Consider the following 15701-nt stretch of genomic DNA (forward strand, 5'->3'; position numbering starts at 1 on the left):
TCGAGGCATATGGGGGAAGGTGGGTGGGGTCGAGGGATATGGGGAGAAGGTGGGTGGGGGTTGATAGATATGGGGAGAAGGTGGATGGGATCGAGGGACATGGGGGAAGGTGAGTGGGATCGAGGCATTTGGGGGAAGGTGGGTGGGATCGAGGCATATGGGGAAGGTGGGTGGGGTCGAGGGATATGGGGAGAAGGTGGGTGGGATCGAGGCATTTGGCGGAAGGTGAGTGGGATCGAGGGACATGGGGAAAGGTGGGTGGGATCGAGGGATATGGGGGAAGGTGAGTGGGGGTTGATAGATATGGGGAGAAGGTGGATGGGATCGAGGCATATAGGGGAAGGTGGGTGGGATCGAGGGACATGGGAGAAGGTGAGTGGGGGTTGATAGATATGGGGAGAAGGTGGATGGGATCGAGGCATATAGGGGAAGGTGGGTGGGATCGAGGGACATGGGAGAAGGTGAGTGGGATTGAGGCATTTGGGGGAAGGTGAGTGGGATCGAGGGACATGGGGGAAGGTGAGTGGGATCGAGGCATTTGGGGGAAGGTGGGTGGGATCGAGGCATATGGGGAAGGTGGGTGGGGTCGAGGGATATGGGGAGAAGGTGGTTGGGATCGAGGGATATGGGGGAAGGTGGGTGGGATCAAGGGACATGGGGGAAGGTGGGTGGGGTCGAGAGATATGGGGAGAAGGTGGATGGGATCGAGGGACATGGGGGAAGGTGGATGGGATCGAGGGACATGGGGGAAGGTGGGTGGGATCGAGGGATATGGGGGAAGGTGGGTGGGATCGAGGGATATGGGGGAAGGTGGGTGGCATCGAGGGATATGGGGAGAAGTTGGGTGGGTTCGAGGGATATGGGGGAAGGTGGGTGGGTTCGAGGGATATGGGGGAAGGTGGGTGGGGTCGAGGGATATGGGGGAAGGTGGGTGGGGTCGAGGCATATGGGGGAAGGTGGGTGGGCTCGAAGCATATAATGGGGAAGTTGGGTGGGGTCGAGGGATATGGGGGAAGGTGGGTGGGGTCGAGGGATATGGGGAGAAGGTGGGTGGGATCGAGGGACATGGGGGAAGGTGGGTGGGATCGAGGGACATGGGGGAAGGTGGGTGGGGTCGAGGGATATGGGGGAAGGTGGGTGGGGTCGAGGGATATGGGGGAAGGTGAGTGGGATCGAGGGATATGGGGGAAGGTGAGTGGGGTCGAGGTATATGGGGAGAAGGTGAGTGGGATCGAGGCATATGGGGGAAGGTGGGTGGGGTCGAGGGATATGGGGAGAAGGTGGGTGGGGATTGATAGATATGGGGAGAAGGTGGATGGGATCGAGGCATATAGGGGAAGGTGGGTGGGGGTTGATAGATATGGGGAGAAGGTGAGTGGGATCGAGGGATATGGGGGAAGGTGGGTGGGATCAAGGGATATGGGGAGAAGGTGGGTGGGATCGAGGGATATGGGGAGAAGGTGAGTGGGATCGAGGGGCATGGGGAGAAGGTGGGTGGGGGTTGATAGATATGGGGAGAAGGTGGGTGCGTTTAGCTTTCAAAAAGAGATGACCTTGGTTGCTTTTCCTGTTCCGACAATTTCTTAAAGAATGCAGAAACATGTTGAATTTTTGTTCGGTTTGAGGTATAAAAGATATTTATGGAGGTCAAGGTCCAGTTGGACAATGGCCTGGTTCGTTTGAATTCAGAAGATATGGGGAGAAAGTGGGTGCATTTAGCTTTCGAAAAGTCTGTCCTTACTCTTGATATTGTCATATGGGCTTAAAACGATGTAGTTTAGAAAAAAGGAATAAAACAACCTTTTATGCTAATAACAAATTTATATTCAAGCGCGTTTTGCCACTAAATGAAAGCATTTTAATAAATGACATTCCATCTATAATAATGATGAATGCAGCAGATTAAAGTGAGGAACATTCTGGAATATGTGCCAGCACGGTGTAATGGAAGCTGACAGCTGGAATAGTTAGTGCCATTTTATAGTCAATTCCTCACATTACAGTAACGTTAAAAGCTAGCTCGTGGATTTAATTGCAGCCACTTTATTATCAGGCTGTTAACTCTTTGCCATCCGCCCTGTGTTTATTGGGAGGATGAAGTCTCCTTGTTTGATCTGTTTGAGGCTAGTTACAATCCAACTAAAAACCGTGTGATCACAGCCCAAGCAGGACATTATTCACTGCTTTGGAGTCAAGGCTCCTCCTCCCCTCCCTTTGCCTCCTTTCTTAGCTTATGCCATATTAATTTTATAATCTGAGTCTTATTTTGATCACAACTGAACCTTGCTACTCCTTCCAGCACATCACTCACAATGGGCAGGACATCTGACTAGGGAGGGCAGACACGCGGAGCGACACTCGAAGGCCTTTTCTGTGTTCACTTGATGTGCAAACGCATGCACTTTGCCCAGAATGGTTACTGGGGAGCGATCAGGAGCAGGAAACTGCCAGATTGCACCCTCCCACCCCAATCTTAGGGGCACTGCTACCAAATATCAAAAAGCTTTGCACAAACCCAAGACGTTTCCTGGTCTACGTGATTCAGTATCACACCAGGAATTGCATGAACCCACTGAGCAAAAGAAACCTGTTTAGTCCGGGTAATAAATACCGTAGGCGAGGTTAAATTTCACATGCCAGTATGAACACATGCCCCTCGCTGCTATTCTCTGCCCTTAAGAAGGTGGTGGTGAGCCACCTTGAACCTCTGCAGTCCATGTGTTGAAGGTACAGTGCGGTTAGGAAGGAAGAAACACAGAACCATGCCTTACAGGAAGGAGGCCATGGAGGGATTTGAACATAAGGATGAGAATTTTAAATTTGAGGCTTTGTCGGGCCGTGAGCAAATGTAGGCCAGAAAGTACAAGATGCACTGCAACAACTCACCAAGGCTCCCTCGACAGCGCCTTCCAAACCCACGACCTCTCCCATCTAGATGGACAAGGGCAGCAGACGCACAGGAACACCACCACCTGCAAGTTCCCCTCCAAGCCACACACCATCCTGACTTGGAACTATATTGCCGTTATTCGCTGTCGCTGGGTCAAAATCCTGGAACTCCCTTCTGTTGGTGTAGCTACCCCGCATGGACTGCAGTGGTTCAAGAAGGCTGCTCACCACCACCTTCTCAAGGGTGATTTGGGATGGGCAATAAATGCTGGCCTAGCCAGCGACGCCCACACCCCGTGAATAGATAAAAGCAAAAAAGTAAGAAGAGTGTGTTTTAAGTTGAACATCTCGGTTATGTTGGGCCTTGTGTCTATTCTGTCTCTGAGGTCAGGTAGCTCCTTACCTCTGACACTACCTGCTCCCCTCGCGAGTTCTGCACCCGTTGTTAGGTGTAGTAGCTTAGCAGCGATGGTGGAAGGGACAGCATTGGAGGCAAAACCTAGCAATCATCAAAAAATAATTGGATTTTGAGAAGGATATTATATCAAGGAGGCAGCATCAATAGGCCATTCGAAGCAACTGGTCGATGCTGATGTTTATGTTCCACACGTGCCTCCTCCCTTATCTCTTCATCTCACCTGACCAGCTTATCCTGCTATTCCTTCCCCCCCCTCATTTTTCTATCCAGCCTCCCCTTAAATGCATCTATGCTATTCACCTCAACCATTGCCTGTGGTAGCGAGTTCCACATTTTTACCCGTCTCTGGATAACAAAGTTTCTCTTGAATTCCCTATTGAATTTATTAGCGACCAGCTTATATTCATAGCCCCTAGTTTTGGTTTCCCCCCCACAACAGGAAACGTCTTTACGTTCCCCCCCTATCAAACCCCTTCATAATCTTCAAGACTGCTGTCAGTTCACCTCTCAGCCAGAGAAAAGAGCCCAAGAGAATCTTTCTGAATGGATGAATGAAGGTGGGGCTGAATTGCTCTACACTCTATGTATAATAAGACTTTTCCTCCCCGTCATCTTTCTCCTTGTGCCTCCTGTATGGATGGCAGTCACCGATTAGTCCTCGCAGGGTCCTGACTCAACTTTGACCTCCGAGGAGTAGAGAGTTTGACCCCGTGTCCCTCCATTCTACGGTGCTGAGCTATCTTGAGCCATTCGTTTATCTCCTGGAGCTATCCATACCACTGCTGCCATTGTGCATGTTTTACGTGGCACCTACAACTCGTAGCCTGTTACACTGACCCTGTTGTTATGTGTGTTCATACGACAATAGTATTACACATTATGAATCAGAGTGTTGATAGTGGGGAGGAGGGGGCAGTTATTATGTTACCACAATCGCCCCTCAGTGAGAGGTTTTTCAATAGGAAGCTGTGTTCAATTGCTTTAGATAGATTGACATAATGAGTTGAGAACAAAGCATGTGGGATCCTGGGCTTTATAAATAGAGGCATAGAGTCCAATAGCAAGGAAGTAATGCAAAACCTTTATAAAACACTGCTTAGGCCTCAGCCAGAGTATTACAGACCACACTTTAGGAAGTATGCCAAGGCCTTAGAGAGGGAGCACTGGAGATTTACTAGAATGGTACCAGGGATTAAAGACTTCACTTATGTGGGGAGACAGGAGAAGCTGGGGTGTTCTCCTTGGAGCAGAGAAGGTTATGGGGAGATTAAATGGAGGTGCTAAAAATTGGGAAGGGATTTGATAGAGTCGATATGGAGAAGCTGTTTCCAGTGGCAAGATGGTCAGTAGTTAAAAGACACAGATTTATCATAATTGGCAAAAAAAAGCCAGGGGCAAAAGGAAAAGTTTTTGTTTTGCACAGTGAGCTGCTGTGATCTGGAATGCACGGGCCGAAAGGGCGGTGGAAGCAGATTCTATAGTAACTTTCAAAAGGGAATTGGATAAATCCTTGAGAAGGAAAGATTTGCAGGGCGAGGTGGATAAAGCAGGGGAGTGGGACTAATTCAAAGAGCCGGCACAGGAACGATGGGCTGAATGGGCTCCTCTGTGCTGTATGATTGTGTAATACCGAGAGTGCTACACTGTTGCAGAGACACCACCACCTGCCTACCTGTTTGGGCATGACTTATCTGAAGGTGGGGTTTCCAGTCTGTCACCGTCACACTCAGACGCCATTGGCTCAGCCAAGAATGCCAATCATTCTTCTTGTGAAGTTTGCCAGGATTGGTACTTGCTCTGAATGTTTCTCATCTCCTTGGATCAGCGTGAAATGATGTGGAACTACTTAGCAGGAGCATTTGTGTGTAGCATTTGTTCCTCCATTTCAGTGTACAGGCTGCTGCCAGGAGCTCAATTTAGGTACTGATTGTGTAAGATTGAGGGAGCCAGACAGCTTTCCATTTCAGAAGGAGCAGTTCTAGAAGACTGGAACAGAAAGGCTCATTGCCTCTCCACCCTTATAATCCTGACGCCTTACTGGATCTCTCAATCCCTCCTCTCTCCAAAGGCCTGACCTGCACCTCTTGAATCCACAAATACTAAGAGCATAAAGCTGGGAGCAAGGAAAGGCCATTCAGCCCATCAAGCCTGCTGCACCCATAGTCCGTGACTGATTATTCTGCCGTGGTCCCCCAGCCAGAAATAGAGAAAAGGAACAGAAAAATGGGGAGAGGATAAGGATGAGATAAGAACTCATTCAAGGCATTAGGCGATTCTCCGGGGGATTGGTAATGGATAGAGCTGTCATGATCAAGCATGTTTCTGTTATTGGTGAGGCCTTGGGTAAAACTGGCACTTTGGTACCTTGGACTTGTCCAGTGCTGACAACTGTCCTGGTGGATAGTGATGAAATCAGGTAGCACAGAGCTGAGATTTACTAGTTGCACTGAGGTTTGTTTGAACTGGCAATCTGCTTGACTGTGGATTCGCTAATATCGGTCCCCTGATGGCGTGTTGTGCAGTCTGGGTTTCTCATTGGTGCCACATTGAAGTAAAAGAGGAAACCAGTTCCCTGCTGAATTCAGTTCTTAAGAAAATCGAGTTTTAAAAGTGCTATGACTAGTCATTCCAGCTGTGAGGGATTCTGCAGGATATAATCTTTGGCCTGGGTCCAATATTGGATGGCAATCACTGGTAAAGCAGCCCCATTCAGTCAAAACTTTAGTCACTCAAAGGAACAAGAGAATTTCCTTTGTGTTCGGGGACATGTATATGGGAGCTTGTTGAGAACCATGTTTATAGTTGTAGAGTTTGTAGGTAGAATGTTGGTGTTCGTAGACTAGGAGAGGGGTTGTTCATTGGACAATAAAATTACTGAGTATACAACTTCATTTACTAAAAAGGCGCAATGGCAGTGAAGTGAGGAACAGCAAAATACAGTTATTTATAAAAGTATGAAGCATAGAGCACAAAAGCAAGAAGGTTATGATAAACCTGTATAAAACACTGGTTCAGCCTCAACTGGAGTATTGTGTCTAATTGTAAGCACTGCACTTTAGGAAGGATGTGAAGGTGTTAGAGAGGGTACAGAAAAGATTCACCAGTACGATTCCAGTGCTGAGGGACTTCAGTTACGTGGGTTGACTGGAGAAGCTGGGGCTGTTCTCCTGAGAGAAGAGAAAGTCGAGAGGAGGTTTGATTGAGGTGTTCAAAATCATGAGATGTCTGGACAGAGCAGATGGAAATTTTTCTTACTGGCAGGAGGATCGTGAACCAGAAGGCACCGATGTAAGTTGGATGGCAAAAGAACCAAAGGCAACATGAGAATACATGGTTTACGTAGCGAGTGGTTAGGATGTGGAATGCACTGCCTGAGAGTGTGGTGGAGGCAGATTCAATTGTGGCTTTGTAAAGCGAATTGGATAAATGCCTGAAGCTAAAAAAAATGTGCAGGGTTTCAGGGAGTGGGACTATCTGAATTGCTTTTGCAGAGAGGTGGCATGGACTCTGAGTCAAATGGCCTCCTTCGTGCTGTAACCATTCTATGATACTATGAAACGTTAAAGGGTTATGCTCTTGAATGTGAGGAGATTCAAGGAAAATCCAACTCGACTTATTACTGGAAAACTTTAAAACACCTCATGGATCATTCATTATCTCTTGTAACTATCAAAGGTTTAAAATTGCGACTGACCCCCTTTGGATTAATGTTGTTTTTCTTGGATTTAATGCATTGTTCCATTGAAGCTGCCCATTGAGTCTCAGCCATTCTGCTCACAACAACATTGGAATTGCTGGACAAGGTAAGACCAAGTCTTGTTGCACAATGCAACAACAGTGGCTGTTGACTAATTACCACTGTGTTACTTTATGCTAAATATCAAACCTAAATATAATTACAGCCCCAGCTCCTTAAACTGATAGGTGCAGCCAGTAGGGTAATGAGAAGGGAAGATCGCCAGTTTAATTGCGAGACCAGCGACTCGCGTGACGTCCCGAGGGTGTGGAATCTAATCCTGACATCCAGTACAGGTTGGGCAGAATTGGCATTTCCCCTTTGTCTTGATCTGAGGTGAGAGTGGGTGTTTGGATCTGCTTCGTGTCTCAGTTTTCCTGAAGAGTGGGTATTGGCGATACGTGAGGGAGAGAGGTGCAGTCGAATTGCATTGAAATGAGTGCTGCAGCGGTCTCTAACACTCAAATGAAGCGTTCATATACAGCTAGTGTATATTTTATATATATATATAAAGGGGCAGCACAGGTTGCCAAGCTCAAAACCAGATGGAGAGCAGGAGAAGGGAGAGCATCACAGAGCACAGGATGGAGAGGGTGTGTCAGTGGGTGGGATGGTGGATGAGAGAAGGTGGGTTACGGAGTGTCTTAAGTCAGGAGAGCTGAGGCCCAGCCCCAGGACAGTGGCCTTGGCTCCACGGGAGAGGAACCTGCCCCCTCAGGGTAACAGTACACCTGCTCCCCTCCGCACCCACCCCCATCAGTCAGTGCCCCTGTTAGTGCCAAGAGTCTGCCAGCTGAAGCCAGGCCTTCAAGGCCCAGAGCTGCTCAAGGTCATCAAGGTGCTCACAATAGAAGCTCAGCAGCCCCAAGCTGCAGCCACTGGGGAAACTATTTCCGAGGAGCCTGAGGATAGGGAAACAAGCACATTCTTTCAAAGAGGCAGGTATGATGGGCTGAATGTCCTCCTCCTGTGCTGTCTTATTCAATGATTCTAAAAGACAGGCAATGAGGTTGCACAGGGGTGAATTGCAGTAGTTTGTTCACTGTTCGATACAGACGGAATTGAGATTAGAAAGCTTGAGAACAAATGACACCCCGAGAGGCCCTACACCCAGCAGGCTGCCCTCCAACAGGGTAACTTCAGGAACACACCTGCCCTGCTCAGAGCCCACTGTTCACCAAGCTGTGACACTGGAAAGCTGCACTACTACAGGGCTAACAGCAGCCTCCAAAACCAACACTCGTTGGGAACGCCACTCCATTCCCCGGTGGGCAAGGGCCACCCAACCACTGTAAGTTGGCAGCCTGCCCCAAAGAACCACAGGATACTGGTGTGGGAAATGGGACAACAGCACAATACAAGGACATTTTTCATTTAGAATGTGGAATGCACAATCGGAAGAAGCTTTTGAGGCCAAGTCAATCAAAGCATTTAAAAGAAAGATTTGAAGAGGAAAATTATTAAAAACTGTGAGGAAGGAGCAAGAAAGCTGATTAATATAGATCGTTGCAGTGAGACCAGTAAAAAAAGACATCCTTCTGCACTCGAATTCCATGGATCTATGATATAGAATGGTTTGAGGCATATTGTTCAGGTAGAGTCGAGGGAGCTTTACTCTGTATCTACCCCATGCTGTACCTGCCCTGGGAGTGTTTGATGGGGACAGTGTAGAGGAATCTTATATCTAACCCTTGCTGTACCTTTCTTATTATTCAATCATGCATTGATGTCCTGGATCTGAGATGATTGGTTTCCAACAATCAACTCATCTTCCGTTGTGTTAGATATGACTCCAGTCACGGGAGACTTTTTCCACCCGATTCCCATTGACTTCAATTTTACTAGAGTTCCTCCATGCCACATTTGGTCAGATGCTGATGTTAAGTGCAGTCACTCACCTCTGGAATTCAGCCCTTTTGTCCATGTTTGGACCAAGGCTGTAATGGGGTCTGGAGCCGAGTGGCCCTGGTGAAACCCAAACTGAGCATCAGTAAGCAGGTTTTTGTCGACTAAGTGCTGCTTGATAGCACTGTTAGAAATATAGAAAATAGGAGTAGGAGTAGGCCATTCGGCCCTTCGAGCCTGCTCCACCATTCATTATGATCATGGCTGATCATCCAACTCAGTAACCTGTTGCCACTTTCTTCCCGTATCCTTTGATCCTTTTCGCCCCAAGAGCTATATCTAACTCCTTCTTGAAAACATACAATGTTTTGGCCTCAACTGCTTTCTGTGGTAGCGAATTCCACAGGCTCACCACTCTTTGGTGAAGAAATTTCTCCTCATCTCAGTCCTGAAAGGTTTACCCTGTATCCTTAGACTATGACCCCTGGTTCTGGACTCCCCCACCATCGGGAACATCCTTCCTGCATCTACCCTGTCAAGTCCTGTTAGAATTTTATCGGTTTCTATGAGAACCCCCCTCACTCTTCTGAACTCCAGCGAATATAATTCTAACCGACTCAATCTCTCCTCATACGTCAGTCCCACCATCCCAGGAATCAGTCTGGTAAACCTTCGTTGCACTCCCTCTCTAGCAAGAACATCCTTCCTCAGATAAAGAGACCAAAACGGCACACAATATTCCAGGTGTGGCCTCACCAAGGCCCTGTATAATTGCAGCAAGACCCTGCTCCTGTACTCGAATCCTTTCGCTATGAAGGCCAACATACCATTTGCCTTTTTTACCGCCTGTTGCACCTGCATGCTTACCTTCAGCGACTGGTGTACGAGTACACCCAAGTCTCTCTGCATATTCCCCTCTCTCAGTTTATAGCCATTCAGATAATAATCTGCCTTCCTGTTTTTGCTTCCAAAGTGGATAACCTCACATTTATCCACTGTTGATGATGCCTTCCATCACTTTGCTGATGATTGGGAGTAGACTGACAGGCCAGATTGGATTTGTCCTGCTTTTTGTGGACAGGACATAGCTGGGCAGTATTGCACTTTGTTGGATAGATGCCAGTGTTGTAGCTGTACTGGAAGAGCTTGGCTAGAGGTGTAGCTAGTTATGGAGTGCAATTCTTCAGCACTACAGCCGAGATGTTGTCAGGGCCCACAGCCTTTGCTGTATACAGTGTGATCAGCTGTTTCTTGATATTACATGGAGTGAATCAAATTGGCTGGAGCCTGGCACCCCTTTGTCTTTTGCATTGACGTGCTGGGCTCCACCATCATTGAGGATGGGGACATCGATGGAGCCGCCTCCTTCTGTTAGTTACTTAATTGTCCACCACCATTGACGAGTGCGTATGGCAGGACTGCGGAACTTTAAGCTGATCTGTTGGTTGTGGGCCCACTTAGTTCTGTCTATAGCATGGGAATGTTTGCTCTAACCCGTGTATCGAATCCTTGCTCTATGTGTCCTGACATTATTCACATTGATGGCACAAAAATTCACCGAGATAATGTCATTTTTAAACATCCACATACATTTATGAGATGTCGATCATTCTCCAATAAACACATTTACTCTGTCAGTGACTAACACTTCAATGTTCACCCACACATGACTCACTGCAGTGAGCTTTTATAAAAGAATAATTCATCCAGACTCATGTCAAATAGGTATCGTTTTGGGACTAACCTTTAGTGCCCATTAGAAACTGCCGATTAAAATGGCTATTGGTTATATAAAATCACAGGGACTAAGGATGGAGCTGACCGTTTCAAACCACTGCACAGATGAGGCAAAGAGAACACCATCTCTCTGATGTGAGCTTTGTTAATGACTGTGTTCTTAATGGTGTAGGCATCTGCTCTTTGACGCAATCTGATCTGGACAATCATTCCACTGAATTCACTAACGTTGGCCTCACCCCTCCCTATCTCTGTAACTCCTTCAGCCGTACACTCCCCTGAGATCTCTGCACTCCTCCAATTCTGGCCTCCTGCTCACCTCTGACTTCTATTGCTCCACCATTGGCGACCATACCTTCAGCTGCCTAGGCTCTAAGCTCTAGAATTCCCTGTCTAAACCTCTCTACCTCTCCCTTCTCCTTTAAGACACTGTTTAAACCCTAAGAACCTTAGACATAGGAGCAGGAGTCGGGCATACGACCCCTCGAGCCTGCTCCGCCATTCAATAAGATCACGGCTGAACTCTACATCAACTCTACCTTCCCGCACTATGCCCACTACCCTTCATTCCCTTCCCTGTCTATTGATCCCAATTTTGAATATACTCGTTGACTGCGCATCCGAAACCCTTTGGGGTCGAGAATTCCAAAGATTCACAAACATCTGAGGAAAGGAATTTCTCCTCATCTCAGTCCTAAATAATCAATCCTTTACCCTGAGGCTATGGTCCCTAGTGCTAGACGCTCCTGTGGGGCACATTAATAGGTTAACAGCAAGTTGTTGTTGTTGGAGGGACACGTTGGTGAAGAAAACATACTGTATAAAGACAGACCTATACCTCAGCAGACACGCATGCACCCTGGGACTTAGTTTTTCTTATTCTCACTCCATCAGCTCAAATAACGTAGTAAATGCATTCTCTCACCTGCAGCCTAGCTGAGCTGGATAGCAGACTCTTTTCCTGTAGGCGGAGGAGAGTGGGATGATGTTGCTGCTTTCTCGAGATGATCGCTGCTCTGTACAGGGCTGTTGCCCACAGCAGAGAGAGAGAGAGAGCGAGAGCAGAGTGAGATGTGTTCAGTAATCCAGTCATGTACAGATCTGCACAAACCCAGTGTTATCAGGAGGGCGCAGGCATGCTAGGTTTCACCACAGTGCAGCTGCAGGGCACACAGGGCTCTGACTCACCAGCCAATCCGCCAGGACCTGGCAAAGTAGCAGCTGATGGTACAATAGCAAGGCTTCCCCCGACTCCGAACACAGGCCCTCCATAAGAAGGCCGCGATTGAGTCAGCAGAAAGCTTTCTGACACTACTCCACAAAATGATGCAAGTGCACAGCAGGTCTGATAGAATCACACCGAAGGAGGCCATTTGGCCCACTCGTGCCCCTGCCAGCTCGTTGGAAAGAGCTACCCAATTGGCCGCACTCCCCCTGCTCTTTTCCCATTGCCCTGCAAAATGATTCTTTTTGGGGGAGATATACTCCAATTCCCCTGAGAGAAGTCAGCTTTGCAGTTGTTTGAAGGGTTCTGACAGACCTACTGTGCAATTCAAAAGTCTCTTGCTCTGATTCACGGGTCTCCAAAATCGCAGTTTGTCTTGTTTTTAATCTTTAAGTCGTTTCTAATTCCCTGTGTCACCTCGAGGGACAATGGGGAAACTTCAGATTTCTATGAAAGACTGCACATATTCATTAAAAGAACCAGATTGGAACTGATAACGGGAAACAAAATGTCTTTTTTAAGGTACCTTCTCTTCATTCTGACTTGAAAAGGTCGAGTGTTGCAAATGGAGAGGAAGTCACCAGACATAATTGGTTATAAAAGTTAACAGAAATTGGCTTATAAGGTCCATTAGAACCTTGTGACAATGCACTCATCATAGTTCGAATACTGGGCATAGTTCTGGCCTCCAGATGTTAAAAAATGGGTCTTGAGGCCCATGGAGAAGTTACAACACAGATTTACCAAGATGATATTGGAAAAGACTGAACAGGATAAGGCTCTTTTCTCAAGAAAAGAGAAGTCTAAGGGGTGACTTAATAGAGGCTTTTCTGGTTATGAAAGGGTTTATACGGTAGATATAGAGAAGACTGTTTCTATTTGTGACGAGCCCAAAACTATGGGTCATAAATATAAGATAGAGGCTAATACGTCAAACCAGGAATTCAGGATAAACTCCTTTATCCGCAGAATGATTAGAATGAGGAACGTACCACCACATGGCATAGTTGAGGGGAGCATGCCCTCAGTACTGTCCCTCCAACAGTGCGGCACTCCCTCAGTACTGTCCCTCTAACAGTGCGGCACTCCCTCAGTACTGTCCCTCCAACAGTGCGGCACTCCCTCAGTACTGTTCCTCTGACAGTGCAGCGCTCCCTTAGTACTGTTCCTCCATCAGTGCAGCACTCCCCCAGTCCTGTCCCTCCGACAGTGCAGCTCTCCCCCAGTACTGCCCCTCCGACAGTGCAGTGCTTCCTCAGTGCTGACCCTCTGATAGTACGGTGCTCCCTCAGTACTGACCCCTCCATCAGTGCAGCACTCCCCCAGTACTGTCCCTCCGACAGTGCAGCTCTCCCCCAGTACTGCCCCTCCGACAGTGCAGTGCTTCCTCAGTGCTGACCCTCTGATAGTACGGCACTCCCTCAGTACTGACCCCTCCAACAGTGCAGCGCTCCCTCAGTACTGCGATCCAACAGTGCAGCAATCCCTCAGTACTGTCCCTCCGACAGTGCAGCACTCCCTCAGTACTGCGCACTGACAGCGCAGCACTCCCTCCGTACTACTCTTGAGTGTCAGCCCAGATTTTGTGCTCAAATTTTGTGAGTGAGACTTGAGTGGACAACCTCCTGTCTCTGAGGCAGTGAGCCACAACGGATCCCTGACATAGAGCAAACCAAAATGAGCAAACAGTTCACACTGTGCATACATCCCATTGGGAAACTCTGAAGTGTCAACCATTGTTCTGTGGTTTACACTCTTGTTCCTGAGTTTGTGGGTCTAAGCTCCACTCCACAAAATCTCAGCTGACACTCCAGTGCAGTATGGGGGGAGTGCTGCACTGTCGGAAGTGCCGTCTTTCCGCTGCGATGTTAAACCAAGGGCCCTCTCGGGTAGATGTAAAAGATCCCATGATTGCTATGTTGAAGAAGAGCTGGGGAATTCTCCCCAGTGCCCTGAATAATATTTATCCCTCAACCAACATCGCTAAGACAGATGATCCAGTCATTGTCACCTTGCCGTTTGTGGGAGCTTGCTGTACGAAAATTGGCTGCTGTGTTTCTTACATTACAACAATGACTACGCTTCAAAAAGTACTTCATTCGCTGTAAAGAACTTTGGGATGCAGAGATGCTGAAAGGCGCGATATAAATGCAAGTTCCTTCTTTCTCCGTCCTGGTGACCACATTAACAATGGTACTCTCAGGCAGTGCGTCTTTCATTCAGATTTAGGCAGGAACCATCCATCACTATTCTCCACCCGAGAGACCAAATATAAGCGCACAATTAGATCGATGTCTTTGAACCACAGGCACATCATTCATTCACACAGCCCTGGCTAGTTTAATTCCATAGTAAACAGTGCTGACAGTTCCACTCATGCAACATGCCAGTATTAACCCACTTCTCCATCCATACTTCTCAATTGCTTCTCCTCTTTCTATTTTAACTCCCCATCCACCACCACCCCTGGTGCCAGGCAGTGAGTGAAGCCAGCTGGTTTGCTGCCAGACCCTCCCATTGATGCTGCTCCATGGCCAGGGCACTGGGTTGCTGTTCGAGGCGTGAAGTGAGTCTCTCTGATCAATCACTCGCTTTCTGTTCAGCTCTTCCCGGTTGATTGCTCCGTCAAGGTTGAGTCTCGATGGCCACTGTCATTCATTACAGCTTCACTGATTTATCTCCCCCTGTTTCCTTTACCCTCCTTTGTGACTCAGTTCTTTTTTGAATCGCAAGCACCTGGAAGCTCCTGGACAGGACCATTATTGCCGTTTGGAGGTGGCTGCAGCTCCCATCGAAGTCAATGGGCTGAGTTACTCTTCTCCCCAATCCCAAGTAACCTCAACCTGCAACACAGGTCTCCTGGGGTCTTTGGCGCTAAAACATAGCACACTAACTATCTTTCGACTGGGCACTTTACAGCCTTCTGGTCTCCGCATTGAGTTTGACAATTTTAGATCACAATCTCTGCCCCCATTTTATTTTGTGTTTCTTTGCTGGTTTGGTTTTCTTCCTCTCATTTCTTTGTTATTTCCTTTACTTTATGTTCAGATGGCAGCTATTGAGGATTACGCCATTCACACCTCCTCTAGACACACATTTTGTTTCTTTACTTGCCCCATTACAAACACATTGCGGCACAGTGGCGCAGTGGTTAGCACCGCAGCCTCACAGCTCCAGGGACCCGGGTTCGATTCCGGGTACTGCCTGTGTGGAGTTTGCAAGTTCTCCCTGTGTCTGCGTGGGTTTCCTCCGGGTGCTCCGGTTTCCTCCCACAAGCCAAAAAGACTTGCAGGTTGATAGGTAAATTGGCCATTATAAATTGTCACTAGTATAGGTAGGTGGTAGGGAAATATAGGGACAGGTGGGGATGTTTGGTAGGAATATGGGATTAGTGTAGGATTAGTATAAATGGGTGGTTGATGTTCGGCACAGACTCGGTGGGCCGAAGGGCCTGTTTCAGTGCTGTATCTCTAATCAAAACTCCCTTTGGTCTTGCACCATGAAACCTTTCGTCATTTCATCTCTCCTGCCCTCCACCCTATCACTGACATTCATTTTTGTGCATCTTCCCCCACCCCACATTTCTAACTTTTCCCAGTCCTGATGAAAGGTCACTGACCTGAAACGTTAACTCTGTTTCTCTCTCCACAGATGCTGAGTATTTCCAGTGTTTTCTGTTTTTGTTGTACGCTAACCAGCACTTGTTTAAAACTGTGGCCGAGGCAATAATTGGCGACAGGTTTAACTGGGACTCGAAGCTGTAGTTTTTCAGAGATGAATGTGACGTTATAACTGGGAGTGCCATTAATGTGAATTCTAAACCCTGTTCCCCCTTCTAAGGGCTGTTGTGG

The 15701-nt window shown here is 47.7% G+C and overlaps 1 protein-coding gene across 2 annotated transcripts in view; it reads right to left on the reverse strand.

Annotated features, from left to right (window-relative positions):
• LOC137357040 (phytanoyl-CoA hydroxylase-interacting protein-like) overlaps positions 1–15701 on the reverse strand; it is a 78925-nt gene that overhangs the window by 46609 nt on the left and 16615 nt on the right. The window contains exon 2 of one of the 2 annotated variants that reach the window (XM_068022988.1): positions 11551–11651. The exons of the other annotated variant lie outside the window; for it this stretch is intronic. The gene's annotated coding sequence lies outside the window, so the exon portion shown is untranslated. The remainder of the gene's footprint in view (positions 1–11550; positions 11652–15701) is intronic. 2 annotated transcript variants of the gene reach the window in all.

Source organism: Heterodontus francisci, chromosome 47 (assembly GCF_036365525.1).
Source record: "Heterodontus francisci isolate sHetFra1 chromosome 47, sHetFra1.hap1, whole genome shotgun sequence".
NCBI classification, from domain to species: Eukaryota; Metazoa; Chordata; class Chondrichthyes; order Heterodontiformes; family Heterodontidae; genus Heterodontus; species Heterodontus francisci.